Source organism: Pleurodeles waltl, chromosome 3_1 (genome assembly GCF_031143425.1).
Source record: "Pleurodeles waltl isolate 20211129_DDA chromosome 3_1, aPleWal1.hap1.20221129, whole genome shotgun sequence".
Lineage (NCBI taxonomy): Eukaryota > Metazoa > Chordata > Amphibia > Caudata > Salamandridae > Pleurodeles > Pleurodeles waltl.
Window position 1 is genome coordinate 563,067,927 of NC_090440.1, and position 22,007 is coordinate 563,089,933.

Sequence of the window (22,007 nt, forward strand, 5' to 3'; positions counted from 1 at the left end):
TATCCTGAATCTGGTACTGGGTGGCGGCCCGTACTACAGTGCCCCCTGTGCTGTGGATGGTCCCTGCCCCCGTGGTGCCTTGGAGGCCGAATTGTCACTGCAGAGCCATCCACACTAGGTGCACTACCTAGCTGTGTGGTGCCCATGGCGTGACCCTTGCGAGATCCAACCCGGAGTGCCATGCTTGGCAGGAGCTGAGGGTACCATAGCTGCCCATTTGGGCACACCTGGAAGGAGGTGGGACACGCGGTAGGCCTCAGCACAACTGCCCCATTAGTGATCCTGCTGGTTGAGGGAGGTCCTGCATGGTGGGAGGCCAGTGAGGTGACAGCTCAGTGGCGAGGAAAGACCTGCTGTTTCCCCGATAGCCCCCGATGGGTCCAGCTGGGGATGTAGCCATCCTGGCGGTGTGGGGCATAGACTGCCATTCTTGACCGCCTGGTACAGGACTTTTGAACCCCCACCCCCCCTTTTGTTCCCCATCTTATCTTTGCGAGAGACAAACCCTCCGGCTCCACAGCGCAATAGAAAATTTACAAGTACACGAAGAAGGCAGCACTGGCTGAGGATGTTGGCGCTCCGGGTGGAGGGGATATGTGCTCTGAGGAGCTACAAATGTCCTCCACCCTGCAGGCAATGCAAGACCTCAAGGAAACCATGGAGGGAATAATGGGGAACTGAAAGTAGACATCCCTAATTTGACAAGACTTATGGAACACAGTAGACAGAGTCACAGAAGTGGAGAGCTGGGTCTCTAAAACTGAGGATACGGTCAAATCGCATGAATCCCACCCCTCCTACCCACAACGATATCTCGGTCAGCTGGAGGCCTGGATGGAGGATCCTGAAGGAAGGTTGCAGTGCAATAACGTGCACTGTGGGCATCCCAGAGGGGGTAGAGGGGACTGCACAAACCTTGTCCATCTTCAACTGGCTCAAGAACTGGATGCCAGCCTCAGAGATGTCAACCTGACTAATCGTAGCAAGGGCACACAGAGCACTAACCACAAAGCCTCCTGTGGGCTCCCCACCTTGCCCCTTCATAACCAGGGTTCTTAATTATTCGGATTGGGACGCCATCTTCTGGGTGGCAAGCAAGACTGGGTCCCTGATGGTCTAATCCTCCTTGGTAATGATCTTCTCGGACTACACCCTAAAGATTCAACAACACAGAAGATCCTTTCAGGAGGTGAAAAAAAACGTAAGGCCATGAACATTCACTACATGCTACTCTTCCTAGCCCACTTGAAAATTATATTCCAGAACAAGACCTTGTTTTCTGATATGCCGGAAGCAGCCCGGAACCTGTACAAAGGTGACTCCATTCCACTGAGGGGAGGGAGTTAGGGTGGGAGGAGGTGAGAGGCCTGGTTTTGCTTAGACTTAGCTGGTGCCTGCACATATTGTTGAGAAGGCATGGTGTGTTATTAGGATAGCTGGTAATTCAAGCCTCGAGCAGTTTTATTTTATGATTTTGCATTAATTGGGGATGGGGAGAGGGGGTGTTGAGGGATGGTTTGGGCAGGGGGGGGGGGTTGCACAACTGGAGAAACACACATCTCATGTTAGACCAGTTAGCTACTGTCCCTAGTTGCATCCTGACAGGTCCTTCTAGTTGGCAAAGTATGGGGTGAGAGTTGGGGAAGAGGAGGCATGGATGGAGGTGTTTATTTTGACCCGCCGTTGGTACACCTAGATGCATTCACTTGGCAGTCACACCATTGACACGCACCTAGAACATGTGCATTGTCATTTGAGCTGTCAACACCTCAGGCAAATGAATGACTCGCAGAAACATACTGTCCTGGGAGGCTTAGCTTCCTCTTGTGTAATGTTAATGGTGTGCTAGCCATGTGTAAGAGAGGGGTCATCTTGAAGACAGCCCACAGATTTCACCCCAACATTTTAATGCTCCAGGAGATTCAACTTATGGGTAATAATTGCCCTTCTTTGCTAGTAGGGGGTATTCACAGGTGTTCCACTCTGGCTTCCACAGGTGTTCAAGCGGGTCACCATCTTGATCTGTCAACATATTCCTCTAGTGGTGTCCAGGGTGTGGCTTGATATTGAGGGAACCTTTGTGGTGGCAACCAGCACCATTCAGGATCCCCGATTTCTCTTGTTTGTGTCGCCCTTGACTTTGTTGGGACACTGGTCTGCCTCCTTATGGATTTTGGGTGGGGACATCAATGTGGTTGCTGAACTTGGCCTAAATCGCTCTTCCGCCTTGACCGTGATTGGGGGCTGGCCTGATCATCCTCTCCACTTTCCTACTTTATATGTCCCTTATCGGTGTGTGGAGGGCACTCCACCCTGAGGAATGTTGCTACACCTTCTTTTCAGGAGCACATAAATCCTTCTACCGTCTTGACTACTTACTCCTCCCCAGGCAGGACAGCCACTGTGTACTCGCCATCTGGATTTGTTTTTAAGATATGTTTATCAGCATTTTTAATAGTTAAAACAGTTATCAAGGTACATCACATAGCTCTGTTCATGTAGCAGATAGTACTGTTACCAAAGTATACTTTTGTATTCATCAAGTACATCAACTCAATTTAAATTGCGAATACTACACTGGGTAATGCGTGGCCTCAGTGAACAGATCATAGTCTCTGGGTCTTTGACATGGACAGAGCCATGTAAGTTGCGCTGTTGTTGGCAGTGTGGCTGTCAACTATTCAGAATACATTCATGCCATATCTTAATGTACAACCAAACATTATCCATGGGAATACACTACAAAGCTAATTAACAGTTTCCAAATAACATGTGGTCTCGAAGGTCTGTATACCCATGCGGTGACAATAGTGTGTAGTATGATAGTGCTCAGGCAGCTAGTGTGGATGTCTATAGGAATGTTTCAACAGGTTGCAGGTATCTGGGAGAGCCAGGAAGTGGCAGGGAGAGTCTAACAACGGTGTTGGCTTTCAACTGTCTTGCGTGTTGGGCTGCCCGGGACCAGCAACAGGTGAGTCTCCCCATTGTCTTCGGTCATGGCTACCAGATCTATTGCGACGACTGACCTCCATTCAGTGTGCCTTCCTCTGCCCCTTTCGGTGGGGCTCAGCTCATCATTCACTATATGTGTGCTGGCCACTGAAGAAGCATCACTTACTGTATCCAGGGATTTCCTCTTAGCCACTACTTCAGACCAGAGGTGGGCTAGTGGGCGGCGTCTAAATCGCCTGGACTCCTCTTTCATTAACGCCCGCTCTTCAACCCGGCCCAGCGCGTAACATCACGTATCCATATGGGCAATTGGGGTGCCCTGGAGGCCCTCCAGGACAGTGCCACCCTGCGCCGTGCCAGAGCCAAGGCCAGGTCCACGAATCTGTTCCTCACTTGTTTGGGGGCTGTTTTAACCAACAGGCCCAGAAGGCAGACACCCATAGTAATAGGCAGTGACCTATCCAAGGTCCTGTTAAGTTGTGTGATAACAGCACCCCAGTAAACCATTAAAGTGGGGCATCCCCAAGTCATGTTGCTAAAATCAGCATCTAGTCAAACATCTGGGGCAGCTCTGGGGTTCACCTCCATATATGGCTTGAAGTCTATGGGGGGGTGAGGTATGTCCTATGTGTGAAATTAAATTGGATAAGCTTAAGAAGCCTGTTCCTGGATACATACGCCAGTACCTGGTCCCACTCAGTATAAGACAGTTCCCTGCCCAAGTCTGCATCCCAGCGGGCTCTAAGGGAGTACAGTGGCACCATGCTATTCAGAACCCTATACAGCCATGTCACCAAGTGGGAACCTCCACCCATCGTAAGCATAGCTTGTAGGACTGCATGGGTGAGGGGTTCCATCACACCCACCTCCCACAAATCATTTAGGGATTGAGCTAAAGCCTCGTACCTTAGAAATTGACCCCCAGGGAGACCCATCTGCTCAGTGAGGTCATCAAGTGATTCCAGTTGGTGCTGTGTGTAGCAGTCGCCTACTGTCTGCAAACCCGCCTTAGTCCAGTGATCCATGTATCTGTGTAAAAGAGCAAGGAGGGTCCCTGAGCGGGAGCCTCACCAAAGGGACCCTGAGCGTATGGGATAAGACACCTGTTCGCATAAGCACCCTGCACCAGGCCACTAAGGGACATTAAGCCTCGTCTTAAGCACTCTGGTTAACAACATGTCACTGCCCCGTCCACCTCGATCCCACTCCACTTTTGCCAGACCAACATCATTAAGCTATCGTGCCAGCCACTGGAGCTGCGCCGCTACGTGGTAAAGTTCGAAGTCCGATTCCCCCAGTCCACCCACCGCAGGGGGGGGGGGCGAAGAGTAGTAAGAGCAACCCTTTGACGCCCGCCATCCCATATCAGTTCCCCTCCTGAACCATGCCGCTGGAATCATCATCAGCAGCAAGTTAGGAAAGAAGTACAGAAGCCTCAGGAGCATAATCATCTCAGACAACAAGACTTGCGCCATAAGGGGTAGCTTAAGGGTGTGCCAAAAGCTAACATATGAACAGAGAGATCAGTAGGTTTTTCCCAAATTGCCCTCCCTAATATCCACCTTGCTATGATAGATTTGGTAATAAGGTATTTAAATGTATGAGGTGTCCATGTAACATCTGCTGAGCAGGTAGAGGGCAGGGCAGACCCCACAACCACTGGGAACACACACATCTTTCTCTTATTGAGTCATAGCCCCGAATACCGAACAAACTCCTCCAGTGCATGGAGAGCCCAGGGAAGAACCAGCTCCCCATCCCTCAGACAGATCATCAGATCATCTGCATACAACAATATAATATGCACTACGCCTCCTTTATTTATCCCCTTGTCTTGCCTTCCCCTCCTGAACCACTAGTTCTATCGCTATGGCAAACAGTAAGGGGGAGAGTGGGCGGTAGATGCAATACATGTCAGAGATCTGTCGCCCTATCTTAACTATTGCTGTTGAAAAGGCGTAAAGCAAGCCAAACCATTTGATCCAAGCCTTACTCAGTACCCCCGGCAAGGGCGTCTCTGGGGGGCTACACAGTGTCTGGTAGTAGTTCCTGAATGCTGCATTAATATGCATAGGCGAGTGTACCAGTGAACCATTTGACATTTTGATCCCATTAATCAGTGCCCCCCAGATTGTGGGTGAACCAGCCAGGCCAGCAGCCTTCCTGCCTTACACTCCTCCTCATGCACGCTGTTCATGAACCCTATGTGATCGTGGCACCTAAGTCTTTCAAGATCCACGCCGTACTGCTTGTGAATTTCCAACAATTGAGGTATGGTTGTGGGGTCCGTCCCCTATGCATTATCAATGTTGTGCAATGCACCCTCAAAGCAGAGGAGATCTTGCTCCAGATCCCGCTTGATACCCCCTGCTTGGCTCATACAATGTCCCTGCACAACTACCTTGAGGGCCTCCTATTCCACCCCCCTCTGAGTAGTTGTCCCTGAGTTAAGGGAACAGTATTCTGCCAGTGTCGAGGTCAGCGTGTCTCTAAAAACTAAATCTTCTAGTGCCACTGACTGAAAACACCAAGTCGGAATGGAATGATGGGGTTCCGTGGTTGTAATTGGATCAGGAGCGGGCTGTGGTCTGAGAACATATGTCCCAGATATTTTGAGTGCTGTATCTGCTCACTGAGTTATCTGGTGCTAACAAATCTAGTGTGGACATGATAGAGGTGTGAATAATAGGAGTAGTCCCGATCCAGTGGGCAGTGAGTGCGCCACACATCGTCCATGGCCCAAGTGGACAGCCAGGCGAATAGCCCTGCTGCCAAAAGGGAGAGCCCCCGTCAGGCAGGAGGGATGGGTCTAGGTCTGTGTCAAGGACACTGTTAAAGTCTCCTCCTATGAGGAACGATCCCCCAGAGAAAATAGCCTTACGTGTGGTTAAGGTATGTAGGAAGGTGGTCTGATCTTGAATTAGGGCATATATCGTTCCCTGCACAATGAGCTTGCCATGTAAGCAACCCTCTAAAAAGACATACTGCCCATCATCATCCACAACAACCTTCGTTACATCCAGTGGGACCCCAGCCCCCACCCAAATCAGCATACCACGGGCGAACGTAGAATAAGCAGTTTCAAACAGCTGCCTCCTCCAGTGCCTATGGAGGCAGTCCGCCTCCACCTGTGTGAGGTATGTTTCATGCAACATCGCTATATGCACCCCAAGGACAGAATTTTGTACTGTTTAGTCAAGGATTCCAGGACATCAATGTGAGTGCAGACAACGTCTCAGGCATATGTCAGTACCACTTACATTCTGCTGACTACTAGGCCTCCCGCCATCCCTGTACACCCCACCAAGTAACACTAGACAGCAGGCACATTTCCCCAGGGACCACATAGGACAAAGAAAACTAACAAAATCCCAACTCCCCACCCAAGGACAGTCCGACCGGCCACCCAAACTGTGCGTAATAGCCATAATGTTCTATAGAATGAAACCACCTCCTTTGTGTTGAAGAGGCAGGAAGATGGGTATTTCAGGTCGCCAACTGAGGTGTTCCTCTGCAAATACGTTCTCAGCCCATTCAGGATACGTTCCTTATATGCAGGCGGCAGCGTACCCCAGCGAGCCCAGCAGGGTCTGTCTCAATGAGATCTTCAGAGGACTGGGGCGTCACATGGGGACAATCCTCTGGGGTGGCATTCCCTCACTGTCTTATAGTCAGGAAGTTATGCTGGGCATAGGTTCATGTCTGTTAAACAAGTTGGTCATTAAGGGTTTTTCATTTCCCACAATCTGCATCTCCTGCGCAGGTGCGGTTGGAATTTGGTCTCTTAGACCAGTGGGCAGCAGGTGGAGGTGCCTTCGTGAAACTTTGTCATAAGTTTCGCCGGACCAAGGTGGGTAGTTTGGAGTCAGTCGTGTGGCTTGAAATTAGTACGACTGAGGCGAAAGGGTCCCACTACCACTTTTTGACTGATTGTAGATGGCTACTAAGTGCTGATGATCTCTACGCCAACAACCCTTCTCAACCCCCATTTTAAATTGGGTATTAAAAAGAGTACTCAGCTCTGCTCTTACCACTCTCATCGAACTTTCATTGCCAAACGTAACCATGCCTGGGTGGTTATTAATTCATTTCAGCCAGGTACCCCAGCTGGCTATCTTTCCTGCTCTTATGGCATCCATTTGGAAGAGAAATTCATGGCTTTAAGGATGGGCGACTGGGCTTTTTTGAATCATTTACCCTCATGGCGGTCAGTCTCAGGGGAGGGGGTCACATTCAGGGGCTGTGGCAGTGGGGAAGAATCCCTTGAACACATGGTATGCCTGTGTCCTTCTTTGCTTCAGGAGTGCAGATCCTGGTGCGGAATAAGTGGAATGAACTGGGGGTCTGCTCCTGTCAGCAGGCTGTTATTATGTCTTTGGATCCTAGGAACACAATCTGAAAATTCTGTTGATTAAATGTATTAGGGCTGTTCAGGCCAAATTCCTCTGGGGCACTGCGAGCAGTGTATAACGATGCGCAAAAATAATTTCTGCTCTTGCTTCATTTGGTTTTGAATGAATTTTGTATAGCCATTGAGTTTCAACTTTGCACTTTAGTTTTTAATATCTGTAGGCTGTCATCCTATGGCTGAATAACCAATGCACGTATGTAAGCACTTTAAGGGCCTTGACAATTGCTGGTTTTATGTTCACTATTTATTAGGTGGGTGTTAGACCTGCCAGGGGGCCTGGAAGTAATTTCAATTATAATTATGTGTGATGTTATACTTTCTCAACTGGATCCCCTGTTATTATGGGACTGATCTTAAATTGATGTTAATATAGGCAAATCAATAAAGTATTTGTCATGTATTTTATGTCTGATTTTAATACCATGTTTACTGGTAGCTTGGGGTTCTCAATTTGTGTTCTGTACTACTTGATTGTTCTTGGTTTTGTGTGATGGTCAGGATCACTCCCCTCCTCTCTACTGATATGTTGGTTTCAGTGAATGAGGACGCTGCATGAAGCCCCGACAATATCCCCTCCTCTGACTGGATAGGTGTGGATCGGTGTGGGCTTGGTGAGCAAAAAAAGGCTGTCTGTATCCATGAGAAAGTGCAGCTAGGGCTCCAGGAATTTCACCATATTTGTTCCTTCCACTCTCTCCGGCAGACCAACAACGCAGATCTTGTTATATCAGCTGCGGCCCTCTGTGTCCTTAGCCCTGCACTCCAGTTGATTTACCTTATCCACAAGCTGCGACACCTGGAGCATCAGAGCTTGATGGGATGGTTGCAGGTCAGCCACCGAGGTCTTCACGACCTTTACCTTATATGGGAGCTTCTGATGATCGGTGTGTGAAAAGCCCAGCTCAGCGGAGACTTTGCCTATGTCTCGTTGTAGTGTAAGCTTGGAATCTTCAATGGCCCCAGTATTTTGTTGATGGTTTTGTGCATTCCGTCAGCGGTGGAGTCCACATTCGTCCCAGGGACCGGTGTTTCTTGCAAGTCATCTGGGGTGGGCCCAGACTGTCCCTGGGCTTTGGGCCTCGGTTCCCCCATGACTATTGCCGTCAAGGGCCACAGCCTCTCACCAATGTCTCACTCCCACACAGCAGTCCAGTCATACAGTGTCCACTGTGCAGGGTCCTAGGCAGGCTAGTCCACTACTCAGAACAGCGGGAGAGCAATGCCCTCCCAACAGAGTGCAGGAGTCACAGACTGGCGCCGACCCCACGCATAACCGCACCCTCACTGCTCATGAATCCACTAAAGGTTTCAGCGCCTTCTTTCCCAGCAGTAGTTTGGTAGCACAGCGCTTATCTCCCCAGGCACCTTGCCCTGTCAAGGCAATAGGTATGCAGCAAAGGTTAGAATTTATCACCTTGCGCCAACATTCTGTTACGTAAGTCGCATTTCTGACTGGACAGCACCCAACAAGGAAACAATGGTCTGCAGCGTCACCTCCAGTTGCAGTCAATCTCCTCGTGTGGCCATCTAAGGTATTATAGAGGCATGGGAGTTTCAGGGTGACAGAGGGGGATGAGCGCTATGAAGCAACGGCCAGTGTTCATCAGGGAGGGAGGGTCCACTTTTCCCCTTCGCCCCCCTCACCACTTCACCCCTTCGAGGGGGGCAACGGAGCACGGCTGTGCTCAGACAGCTGCTCCGCTAATCCATGCAGCAGGCACAGTTTTCTGGCTCGCACTGTGCACGGGGAGGCCTCACTGCCTTGTTACATGTAGTGCTGCACTCACTGACTCCACCTGGGTCTTACGTACGGGACTCTGGTGGGTTGGGGGCTCACCTCCAGCCCGGGGAGCAGACAGCTTTGTGCAGCGCATAAGTCTGGGCGCCCCTACAGGCCTCCGTCATCTCCCGACATGCGCCGCCTCAGTCCAGTGCTGCAAAGTGTGCCACTGGTCGCAGCAACCCTGCCTCTGGATACTCAGCTCTTCTTCTGCTTCCCCGGACCACTGCTTCTCGTCAGTCCAGGAAGTTAGGCAGTGCCGGATCAAGGATGCCCCCTTAGCATGCATTGGTCTCCCCACACCTCAGCCAGTTCTCTCTCTCCTCGGGTCACGAGGCCCTGGCCCACACTCCTGCTCCGCTTTGCTGTCACACCTCCAACAGTACCAAACGGTACCAAGCAATCCACGGGGCACGCAGGTGACAAACAAGCAGTAACGTTAGCTGCACGCTGCAGCTGCCTCAGTAAGTCAGGATTTTGCAGACCAATGCGGAACAATGAAATTATGCGTCCACCATGTTGGCTCATTTGGCCACGCCTCTACTTGCTATCTAAATACTGGCTGTTGGATTGTCGGACCACTCACCGATACTGCTGGACTTTGCCTGGGGGCCAAGATATTCTGTGGCGGAGTGGCGCATTAACCGGCGGAACCTCCAGAGCGAGGAGTTCCACGAGGCCTGTGGACATATGAGTCAGTGATTCCTGAAAGAAAATTGCAGGTCAGTGGACTACCTGGGCGTTCTCTAGGAGGCCCTCAAGGTTACCCAAGGTATAATAACGGGCAACCAAATCAAGCCCAGCAAACAGTGGCAGACCTAGAGTCTCAGGTCCGTAAACCTGATCAGTGTTACTTAGCTACAACGGAGGACTCAATCCTTGCGACTCCCTATACACTCAAACACTGGTGCTGCAGGAACATATGCAGCAGGCCTGTGAGGCATGGCTGGATATGCACAGCTGTCTCTGGCAACTGGGGGACAAGGCAAGCAAAATGCTGCAGTGTCTGTGTACCCCCTGTATCTCCAGTGCTCCTATAGCCTATATTGAGTCAGATGAAGGATTACACATAACGGGCAGTGAGGCCATGGCAAAGGCCTTCGCTGGGTATTACTAGGGCCTCCATCGTCTTGATCCTGCAAGCCCCCGGGCTGACCTGCACCATTTTATGGCGGGCCTGCCGATGACTTGCCTTTCTCCTGTGGACAGCGACTCCTTGGAGGCCGTTGTCACCTGCGAGGAGTTGAGGACAGTGTAGGAAGGTAGCCTCTTTCTAGCCTTGTTACCCCCACTTTTGGCCTGTTTGTGAGTATGTCAGGGTGTTTTTACTGTCTCACTGGGATCCTGCTAGTCAGGGCCCAGTGCTCATCTATGTTGTCAGTGTGTTTGATATGTGTCACTGGGATCCTGCTAGCCAGGACCCCAGTGCTCATAAGTTTCTGGCCTATATGTGTTCCCTGTGTGGTGCCTAACTGTATCACTGAGGCTCTGCTACCCAGAACCTCAGTGTTTATGCTCGCTCTGCTTTTAAAATTGTCACTGCAGGCTAGTGACTAATTTTACCAATTCTGATTGGCACACTGGAACACCCTTATTATTCCCTAGTATATGGTACCCAGGGTATTGGGGTTCCAGGAGATCCCTATGGGTTGGAGCATTTCTTTTGCCGCCCACAGGGAGCTCATACAATTCTTACACAGGACTGCCACTGCAGCCTGAGTGAAATAACGTCCACGTTATTTCACAGCCATTTTACACTGCACTTAAGTAACTTATAAGTCACCTATATGTCTAACCCTCACTTAGTGAAGGTTAGGTGCAAAGTTACTTAGTGTGAGGGTACCCTGGCACAAGCCAAGGTGCCCCCACATTGTTCAGGGCAAATTCCCCGGACTTTGTGAATGCGGGGACACCATTACACGCGTGCACTACATATAGGTCAATACCTATATGTAGCGTCACCATGGTAACTCTGAACATGGCCATGTAACATGTCTAGGATCATGGAATTGTCCCCCAATACCATTTTGGTATTTGGGGACAATTCCATGCATCCCCGGGGCTCCAACATAGAGCCCGGGTACTGCCAAACTAACTTTCCAGGGTTTTCTCTGCAGCTACCGCTGCTGCCAACCCTCAGACAGGTTTCTGTCCCCCTGGGGCCTGGGCAACCCAGTCCCAGGAAGGCAGAACAAAGGATTTCCTCTGAGAAAGCGTGTTACACCCTCTCCCTTTGGTAATAGGTGTGAAGGGCCTGAGAGGAGTAGCCTCTCCTGGCCTCTGGAAATGCTTTGAATGGCACAGATGGTGCCCTCCTTGCATAGGCCAGTCTACACCAGTTCAGGGATCCCCCCAGCCCTGCTCTGGCGCGAAACTGGACAAAGGAAAGGGGAGTGACCACTCCCCTGACCAGCACCTCCCAAGGGGAGGTGCCCAGAGCTCCTCCAGTGTGTCCCAGACCTCTGCCATCTTGGATGCAGAGGTGTGAGGGCACAATGGACACCTCTGAGTGGTCAGTGCCAGCAGGTGACGTCAGAAACCCCTCCTGATAGGTGCTTACCTTTCTCTGTAGCCAATCCTCCTGAGGGCAATTTAGGGTCTCTCCTGTGGGTATCTCACCAGATAACTAATGCAAGAGCTCACCAGAGTTCCTCTGCATCTCCCTCTTCGACTTCTGCCAAGGATCGACCGCTGACTGCTCCAGGACGCCTGCAAAACCGCAACAAAGTAGCAAGACGACTCCCAGCAACATTGTAGCGCCTAATCCTGCCGGCTTTCTCGACTGTTTCCTGGTGGTGCATGCTCTGAGGGCTGTCTGCCTTCACCCTGCACTGGAAGCCAAGAAGAAATCTCCTGTGGGTCGACTGAATCTTCCCCCTGCTAACCCAGGCACCAAACTTCTGCATCACCGGTCCTCTGGGTCCCCTCTCATCTTGATGAGCGTGGTCCCTGGAACACAGGAGCTGGATCCAAGTGACCCCGACAGTCCAGTGGTCCTTCTGTCCAAATTTGGTGGAGGTAAGTCCTTGCTTCCCCACACCAGACAGTAATCCTGTGTACTGCGTGATCTGCAGCTGCTAGGGCTTCTGTGCACTTTTGCAAGGAATCCTCCGTGCACAGCATAGCCCAGGTCCCCAGCACTCCGTCCTGCATTGCTCAACTCGCTGAGTTGACCACCGACTTCGTGGGGCCCTCTTTTGTTGTGTTGAGACGACCGCTGTGCTCAGATTTCTTGAATGCCTGTTCAAGTGCTTTTACGGGTGCTGCCTGCTTCTGCGCGGGCTCTCTGTGCTGCTGAGTGCCCCCTGAGAGCCCCCTCTGTCTCCTCCTCCAAGGGGTGACCTCCTGGTCCTTCCTTGGCCCGGGCAGCACCCATTTTCTTTAACCGTGACTCTTGCTGCTAGCAAGCCTTTTTTGCGGTCTTTCTGCATGGAAACAACTCCGCATCCTCCAGCACGCCGTGGGACATCTTCTGACCTAAGGAGAAGTTCCTGGCACCTTCCGTTGTTTGAGAATCTTTGGCTTCTTCCACCCAGAGGCAGCCCTTTTGCACCTTCATCCAGGGTTTAGTGGGCTGCTGCCCCCCGGACACTTGCGTGACTCTTGGACTTGGTCCCCTTCCTTTACAGGTCCCCAGGTCCAGGAATCCGTCTTCAGTGCTTTGCAGTCAGTTGTTGCTTTTGCAGAATCCCCTATCTCGACTTTACTGTCTTTCTGGGGTAGTAGGGTAACTTTACTCCTACTTTTCAGGGTCTTGGGATGGGGCATCTTGGACACCCTTTGTGTTTTCTTACACTCCCAGAGACCCTCTACACACTATACTAGGCCTGGGGTCCATTCGTGGTTCGCATTCCACTTTTGGAGTATATGGTTTGTGTTGCCCCTGGGCCTATTGTGTCCTAGTGCATCCTATTGTATTCTACAGTGTTTGCACTACTTTTCTAACTGTTTACATACCTGATTTTGGTTTGTGTGTATATTTGGATAAGTTACTTACCTGTAAATCCTAGTTCTCTTCCAGGGGTATCCTCATCAAAGTCATAAACATTGAATATTCCCGCCCTTGTGCGGGGACCCCGGAGCATATATAAAATACACACATATTAACATGTGTAAAAAACAGCAATGCAGGCTATAATGTTAAAAACAGGCTAAAATGCTTTATTTCTATGAAGTTTTTTTTTTTTTTTTTTCTTTTTTTTTTATATTATAAAGCTACAATAGAGAATAAATATCTACCCAAGCCCCTCAAACTAGGCTTAGGGAAGTAAGCAGCAGCAAACTCTAGAGAAAAAGAGAAAAAACTGCATTGAAAAACAATGAAGCATTCTTAGCCAATAGGCTGCATGCAGGTTAACACAGGAGAACCATAAAAACTTTCGCACCGTGCCTTTAAGACCCTGAGCACCTCCAGTATCCCACCATGCCTCAGGGGTGAAGGAAAGGTGACAGTTGGTTCACAGTTAGGTCAGTTCTTTTTACGGTGACAATTTGTATAACTGATTCAAAACACAGTCTGTCCTGCACTTCTAGGAGACGTGCGTCCGGGGAGGAGGGTGGGTTGTTTATGACTTTGATGAGGATACCCCTGGAAGAGAACTAGGATTTACAGGTAAGTAACTTATCCTTCTCTTCCAGGGGATCCTCATCAATAGTCATAAACATTGAATAGATTAGCAAGCCCATCCCTAAACCCAGCGGACTGTCCGATAGAAGTGCAGGAATAGATATGTCTTACGCAAATAGATTTCTTAGAGAGGCCTGCCCCACTTGGGCATCCGCTCTTGCATCTGAGTCTAAACAATAATGTCTTGTAAACGTATGGACAGACTTCCATGTAGCAGCTTTACAAATCTCAGATATCGGAACATTGTTAAGGAGAGCAGCAGTAGCCGCTTTACCCCTTGTGGAATGCGCTCTAGGCCGCGCTAGCAATTGTCTATTAGCTAGCTGGTAAGTATTAACAATGCAAGAAACTATCCATCTTGATATTGTTCGTTTAGAAGCTGCCTCTCCTGTCCTTAAATGACCATAGTTTACAAACAAGCGGTTAGAGTGTCTAATCGATTTTGTCTTGTCCAGATAAAATTTCAGCACTCTTTTCAAGTCTAATGAGTGCAATGCTTTCTCTGCCGGAGTCTCCGGATTGGGAAAGAACGTCGGTAAAGTTATGGTCTGATTAATATGGAATTCTGACACCACCTTCGGAAGGAAAGATGGGTGAGTTCGCAGAACCACTCTATTGTCATGAAAAACCGTGTACGGTTCTTTTGCAGACAAGGCCTGGATTTCACTGACCCTCCTCGCCGAAGTAATGGCCACTAGAAAAGCCGTCTTCCACGTAAGGTGTTGTAAAGAGGCCTTATGGATAGGCTCGAAAGGAGGGCCCATAGGTTTTGCCAGGACTATGTTCAGTTCCCATGGAGGAGAAGGCCTCCGAATTGGCGGAAAAACTTTCTTCAAACCTTCTAAGAAATCCTTGACTACAGGTTTTGTGAAGAAGGATTCCTGAGAAGGTGATTTGCGATAGGCAGTAATAGCAGACAAATGTACCTTAATAGATGATACCTGCAGACCGGACTTCGCTAGATGAAGCAAATAGGACAGTATGACATCCTCCTGCGCCCGTATGGGATTATGACCTTTCTGACAGCACCATATGTAGAATCTCTTCCACTTAAAAGCGTAGGAACGCCGCGTGGAAGGTCGTTTGGACTCTTTCAAGATGCTCATGCACTCCTGCGGGAGTCCTAGGTGCCCATACTGCAGGAATTCAGGAGCCATGCTGTTAAGCTCAGAGAGGGTAGGTTGGGATGTAGAATCCTGCCCTCCATTCTGCTCAGAAGATCCGGTCTGCACGGCAGCCTCCTGTGAGGTTCTTCCGACAGGTTGAGGAGATCCGTGTACCAGAACTGTTGGGGCCATTGCGGCGCTATAAGAATCATTCTGGTCCTGGATCTGTAAAGTTTGCTGATCACTGCCGGAATGAGGGGAATCGGCGGAAAAGCGTAAAGAAATGTCCCTGACCAGTCGATCAACAGGGCATTCCCTCGAGATCCCGGACGGTAGAACCTGGATGCGAAGTCTGGGCATTTCTTGTTTACTTCGTCTGCGAAGAGGTCCAGTTGAGGCCGACCCCATTGCGCGAAGATGTGTTCTGCGACTTCGCCGTGCAGGACCCAATCGTGAACGTCCTCCAGGTGTCTGCTTAGAAAGTCTGCTTCCACGTTCTGCTGACCTGGCAGGTGAACTGCTGTAATTGACATTCCTCTGGCCAGGAGCCAATGCCATATCGCTTGGGACTCTCGCGATAGGGGTAGGGACCTCGTTCCCCCCTGTTTGTTCAAGTAATACATCGTGGTTGTATTGTCCGTCTGTATCAAGAGAGTTTTCCCCTGAATTAGCGGTATGAAGGACTTGAGAGCGAGATGGACCGCTCCTTGATGTGGTACTGCTTTTCCTTGTCTGACCACAGACCCTGTGCTTGAAAAGGACCCAGATGAGCCCCCCATCCCTGAAGAGATGCATCCGTTACTAGGGTGTCGGATGGAAGCACCTGGTGAAACGGAGCACCCACTGACAGGTGAGGTCTGTGCATCCACCATCTCAATGACTGAAGTGCTACCTCCGGTAGCCGCACCGTGTCCTCCCAGCGACCTGTTCTCTGGCTCCAGTTGGTCTCCAATGCCTCTTGGAGGGGTCTCATGTGGAGTCTGGCATTTGGGACAATAAAAATGCACGATGCCATAGAGCCCAGTAGTGATGTCACCTGACGTGCCGTAGGTGCGCTGGCTCTCAACAGGTCCTGGCACTTCTTGTTTATTGAGGATAATCGTTCCTCCGAAGGATACACTTTTTGTAGTTCTGTGTTTATGATAGCTCCTAGGTAGTGAAGATTCTGCGTTGGAGTCAAGGTTGACTTCTGGTGATTGACCTGAAGACCTAGAGCTTCGCAAACTCCTAGTACAATGTCCCGATGGCTTCTCGCCTGCTCCGGAGAAGAAGCCTTTAGTAGCCAGTCGTCTAGGTATGGATATATGTATATCCTTTGTCTTCGGAGATGTGCCGCCACCACTGCCATACATTTCGAGAAAACTCTTGGGGCAGATTTCAGGCCAAAGGGTAGAACCCTGACCTGGTAATGCTGTAACGCTACTCGGAAGCGCAGGAATTTTCGATGTTTTGGAGCTATTGGGATGTGAAAATATGCATCTTGCAGGTCGAAGGAGCACATCCAGTCTCCCTGATGCAGTTGAGGGAAAATCTGGTGAAGCGCTAGCATTCTGAACTTCTGCTTCCTTATGTATTTGTTCAGCAGCCGTAGATCCATGATTGGCCTGAAAACGCCCTCTCGACCCTTCTTTGCCACTAGAAAGTAACGGGAGTAGACCCCCTGTCCTCTGAACCTTTTCTATGGCATTCTTTCTTAGGAGGGCGAGAGCCTCCTTGCGTAGCAAGCTGAGATGAGATGGATTGTCTTTGGTTGGTGGCAAGTGTGGTGGAGGCTGTTTGAAAAGAAGAGAATAGCCATGTTCGACAATATTGAGCACCCATTTGTCTCTTGTGATAGAGTGCCACTCGTGAAGATAAGCCGTAATACTTCCCCCCACCGGAGTGGTGTACAGTGTCGAGGGAAGCGAGATTTCATTGCTTGGTGGGTGCTTTTGGAGTGGATTGTTGAGGTCTGCTTGACCCTCGCTCCCTTGTGTTTCTTCATTGAAAAAGAGGTCGTCCCTGTCGCTGCTGTGACCTTTGCGCCCAATGAGGGGTTTGAACCCTCTGCTGGAAAGGGCGTCTATCATACGGCCTGTACCTCCTCCTGAAATATTTCTTTCTTTCGAGGCCCACCGCCTTCAAGGTATCCACCTCTGTCTTCATGCGGGCCATCTCTTCGTCTGCATGGGCACCGAATAGAGAGTTCCCGGCAAAGGGGAGATTCAGGATGCGTTGTTGTGCTTCCTGTTTCAAGCCAGTGAGCCTCAGCCAGGAAGATCTCCTCGCACAGATACCATGTGCGTACCCATGAGCGGCCAAATCCGCCCCATCCGCTGCCGCGCTGATAACCTGGTTGGATACCAGGCATCCTTCTTGTAGTATCTCCTGGAAATCTTTTCTGTCTTCTCTGTGCAATTTTTCTGTAAATCTACTGAGGGAATCCCACAGAGAACGATCGTACCTGCCCAGGAGCGCAGACGAACTGGAGACCTTCATTGCTGAAGCCGCCGTCCCGCATATCTTCCTCCCTAGAGAGTCTAGATGCCTGCTCTCTTTATCCGGGGGTACCGTGGATGAAGATGCCACCGAGTGGGTCTTACGGGCGGCAGCTATGATCACCGAGTCCGGTGGCGGATCCTTTCTAAGGAATAAAGGGTCTTGTTCTGGAGCCTTGTATTTCTTAAGAATCCTAGCCGGGGCAGACTTAAGCGATGCTGGGGCCAGAAAAGTGTCCATGGTTGGCTGCAGCAAGCCAGGCACTAGAGGCAGCAACTTTTTCGACGCTGATCTCTGTTGTAGAGTCTCAAAGATGATCGATGAGGAGGTAGATGGTTCTGGAACCTCTATGTTGAGTTTCTGCGCCCCTCTTAGCAACACCTCGTTGAATGGGGTAATATCATACACCGGTGAGACTCTAGCAGGTGGTGAATCTGTAAGGGTGGGTGAGTAACGCCCGACAGAAGAACCTGATGAAGACCAAGAGGGTGATCTTCTCCTTGACCGCGACCTGGATCTCCGTTGAGAGCGAGATCTGCTGCGAGACGCTGTAGCAGAGCGTCTAGGCCTCGCGGTTGGTTGTCGAGGAGCTGAACGAGCCCGTTCTGCCCTGGCTGTCGGTGATGGCGTTCTTGGCAGGGAGGCAGTAGGTGAGTACATTCGCGAATACTGCGAATCTGGGGAGGCCGCTGGTCTGTTGAGGCTCTCCAGCCATCTCGGAGATAAATTGATGGGCGAGACCTGCCCAGATGATGCCGCTCTTGACCGAGAAGAGTCGCTCGGTATGGAGACCACTGGAGATGGCGCCTTGCCTGGCGTGGGGCGATGTTCTGCTCCCTGTGGGACAGGTAAAACCTGCGTCGACGTCGATGGCTGTTTCGACGTCGAAGGGCGCCCAGCCGGTTGGTCCTGCCTCGACGTTGAGTGCCTCGACGTTGAGTGTCTTGATGTCTAACGATGCTCCTTGGACCTCGACCTGCTCGCCGTCGTGTGCCTCGACGTGGAGCGATGGGAGGTCGACGGCGGATGTTTCTCGTGCCGTCGTGGTGATCTCGACGTCGTGTGTCCTGACGTCGGGGGGCGCACAGCCTTTGGCGGCGACCGGGCACGCCGGCGATGGCTCGACGTCGATCGGCAGGTTGCCGTCGACGGAGACCTGCCCCTGCTCTGATGTTCCCTCGACACCGTTCCCTTCGACGTCGGGTGTGTCGCCGTCGACGGCGATCTATGCCGGTGAGACGGTGGTAGCGACGACGTCGACGGTGAACAAACAGGCACTTTCCTACCTGTCGACGTCGACCGGGCCATTCTCTCCTGAGAATGGCCTTCTGGCTGTCTGGGAAGTGAGGAAGACAATGTTCTTTTCCTCTCCTGAAGCCCATGAAGTCGGATCTTCTCTCTGTCTTTCAGAGTCCTCCTAGACATGTTCTTGCAGTACTTACAAGTGTCCGGGCAGTGACTCTGAGGCAGGCACACTATGCACAGAGAGTGGGGATCTGACTGGGCCTTCTTCTTCCCACAAGCAGGGCATTTGACAAAAAGAGAAGGCATTTTTCTGTCAGAAAAAACCTTCCTAGCTCAGACAAAGATATTATTTGTCGAGTGAAAAATGAAAAAACGCTTTTTTTAAAGAATTTTTCTGAGAAAAACTCAGAAAAACTGAGAGCTCAATGCTCCAGGATCCTCTCAGAAGAAGCCGGAAAAAAGAACTGACCTAACTGTGAACCAACTGTCACCTTTCCTTCACCCCTGAGGCATGGTGGGATACTGGAGGTGCTCAGGGTCTTAAAGGCACGGTGCCAAAGTTTTTATGGTTCTCCTGTGTTAACCTGCATGCAGCCTATTGGCTAAGAATGCTTCATTGTTTTTCAATGCAGTTTTTTCTCTTTTTCTCTAGAGTTTGCTGCTGCTTACTTCCCTAAGCCTAGTTTGAGGGGCTTGGGTAGATATTTATTCTCTATTGTAGCTTTATAATATAAAAAAAAAAAAAAAAAAAAAAAAAACTTCATAGAAATAAAGCATTTTAGCCTGTTAACATTATAGCCTGCATTGCTGTTTTTTACACATGTTAATATGTGTGTATTTTATATATGCTCCGGGGTCCCCGCACAAGGGCGGGAATATTCAATGTTTATGACTATTGATGAGGATCCCCTGGAAGAGAATGTGTATTTTACTTACCTCCTAAGGGAGTATATCCTCTGAGATACTTTTGGCATATTGTCACTAAAATAAAGTACCTTTATTTTTCGTAACTCTGAGTATTGTTTTTCTTATGATATAGTGCTAAGTGATATAAGTGGTATAGTAGGAGCTTTGCATGTCTCCTAGTTCAGCCTAAGCTGCTCTGCTATCTCTATCAGCCTAAGCTGCTAGAACACTGCTAATCTACTAATAAGGGATAACTGGACCTGGCACAAGGTGTAAGTACCACAAGGTACCCACTATAAGCCAGGCCAGCCTCCTACAGACAGCTATTGCACAGCTTCAGGCGGGTAAAGCGCTGGGGCTGAATGGCTTTCTTGTGGAGTTCTGGAGACTTATATGGCCTCAGCCAAGTAAGCTTCTGCAGCAGACCTTTCGTGAAGACCTGACGAGATGCGAGTTGGCCAGGGACCTTAGGGCAGTGGACAAAGTGGTGAAACCCGCTGAGATGATTACAGTCCAATATCTCTGCTAAATACGGACATCAAGGTGTGGCCCAAGGTGTTAGCTAATCGGCTATCAGGTGTGATCAGTCACCTCATCTTCCCTGGTCAGTCCGGGTTCATGCCCAAACAGGCCACTAGATACAACATAAGGAGGGTTAACAATGCCATTGGGATGAGTACCATTTTACCTGGTCATCAAGATTTGCTACTGGTGGATGTTCAGAAGGCATTTGATTCAGTGTACTGGGACTACCTGTATGCTTTATTGACCCGTCTTCAGTTTAGGCCAAAGTTTATCAGCTATGTGCGGCTATTATATGCAGGCCTCCATGCAAGGGTATGAGTTGGGAAGGCTAGGTCGAACTGGTTCAATATAGAGAGGGGCACCCGTCAGGGGTGCCCAATTTCCCCATTGCTTTTTGCCTTGGCAATTGAGCCCCTGGCGGGCAGGGTGAGGGTGAATGCCCTGTTTTATGACTTTCAATGATCCCCAACGATCAGTGATAGAATATCCCTATATGCAGATGATGTCTTATTGTTTCTGGACTACCCTGTCGTGACGGGCCTCTGGCCTTTATATTCTCCATATTTGTAGAACCTACTCAGATCTCTGCATGAACAGGGCCAAGTTGTCCATGTAGCCCATTGCCTGACGGCCATGCCATGGGCACCAGAGTTACAAGTGTTCTCCACAGGATTCTAATACCTGGGGGTATTTGTTATGGAAGACAGGGCCTGGGCCTACGAGGCCGACCTTCAGTCTAAACTGGTGAATCTGGCAGAAGATGTGAAATTCAGGTCCTTCCTTCTTCTGTCCTTACTTGGGCGCTCAGCCATATTCAAGATGGTTTCTCTCCCACTGGTTCCATACTTGGCTACTTCACTAGAGCCAATGCTCTAATAAGAGATCTCTTGCGGGGCAGAGGGGTCCCCGGATGTCTCTTGAGAAGTGATGCAGGCTGCCTTTGAAGACGGCATAGCAACCCCAGATCTACTGCCATAATACAGGGCGGACCAACTTTAAGTGATTAACGACTGGTGGTTCGGCTGGTTTCAAGACCCAGCATATGCTATGGAGGGATGGTCATATACCAAAACAATCTCCTGCACTTACTGTGAAGTGAAGACATCCAGTGCTCCCTGCCCGCCTCCACGTAGGTGGTGCTGTCTATCCTGGAGGCCGCTGTGAAGGCCAGGGGATAGGCGGGCAGGCTCATGTTGGAGAGACTGCTATGGAGGGGGACTAGACACCAGCAAGTTGTGGCACTCCCCAGTTTCACCCAGTGGGACATTATCAGCATACCGACCCTGGGACACATGCTCCTTTCAGGAGCTGCAGACAGAGTACCCGATTGACGACACCCAGTTTTTCCGCTACCTCCAGCTCTGACATGCACTCACCAAACTTGCTGAATAATGTGGTCATTCTTGAATACTCTCCCCTGGAGGCAAAAATCCTGCTCATCAGAATTAAGGAACACAAACTGTCCGACCTCTATCCGATGTTGTTGCACAATCATCCATATCCCATGGCTAAGGTGAGGGAGGCGTGGACACAGTACTTGGGGTCCCTGGAGGACAAGACCTGGACTTAAAGAGTGGCTGTCACTAAGGAGGCTGCAGTAGCCTCTAAGTTCCTTCTGGTTCAACTCAAACTTCTGCATCGCACATACCTCACGGGGGTACACCTGTTCAGAAGGGGGCTAGCTGATTCAGGAGGTTGCCTGCATTGTGTCGACCCCACGAAGGACCCCCATGGCTACACACATTTTGGTGCTTCCCAGCCTTACCACACTTTTGGGAGGAGGTATTGGTTACCTTGGAGACAGTACTGGGTTGGAAATTCACTAGGATCCTGAAATTGATCCTTCAACACATCACAGGGTACATAGGGGGTGACAGATGCAAGAGAGCGCTGCTCTTGTTGGGCGTGCTGATAACCAAGCATGACATTGCAAGGGCATGGAAAGACACCGCCACATAGCTGGGTGGGACACAGGTA

At 50.2% G+C, this 22,007-nt stretch overlaps 1 protein-coding gene across 1 annotated transcript in view; it reads right to left on the minus strand.

The window, feature by feature from the left end:
• Positions 1-22,007, minus strand: part of RASGRF1 (Ras protein specific guanine nucleotide releasing factor 1) — a 944,233-nt gene that overhangs the window by 25,483 nt on the left and 896,743 nt on the right. The window lies entirely within an intron of this gene.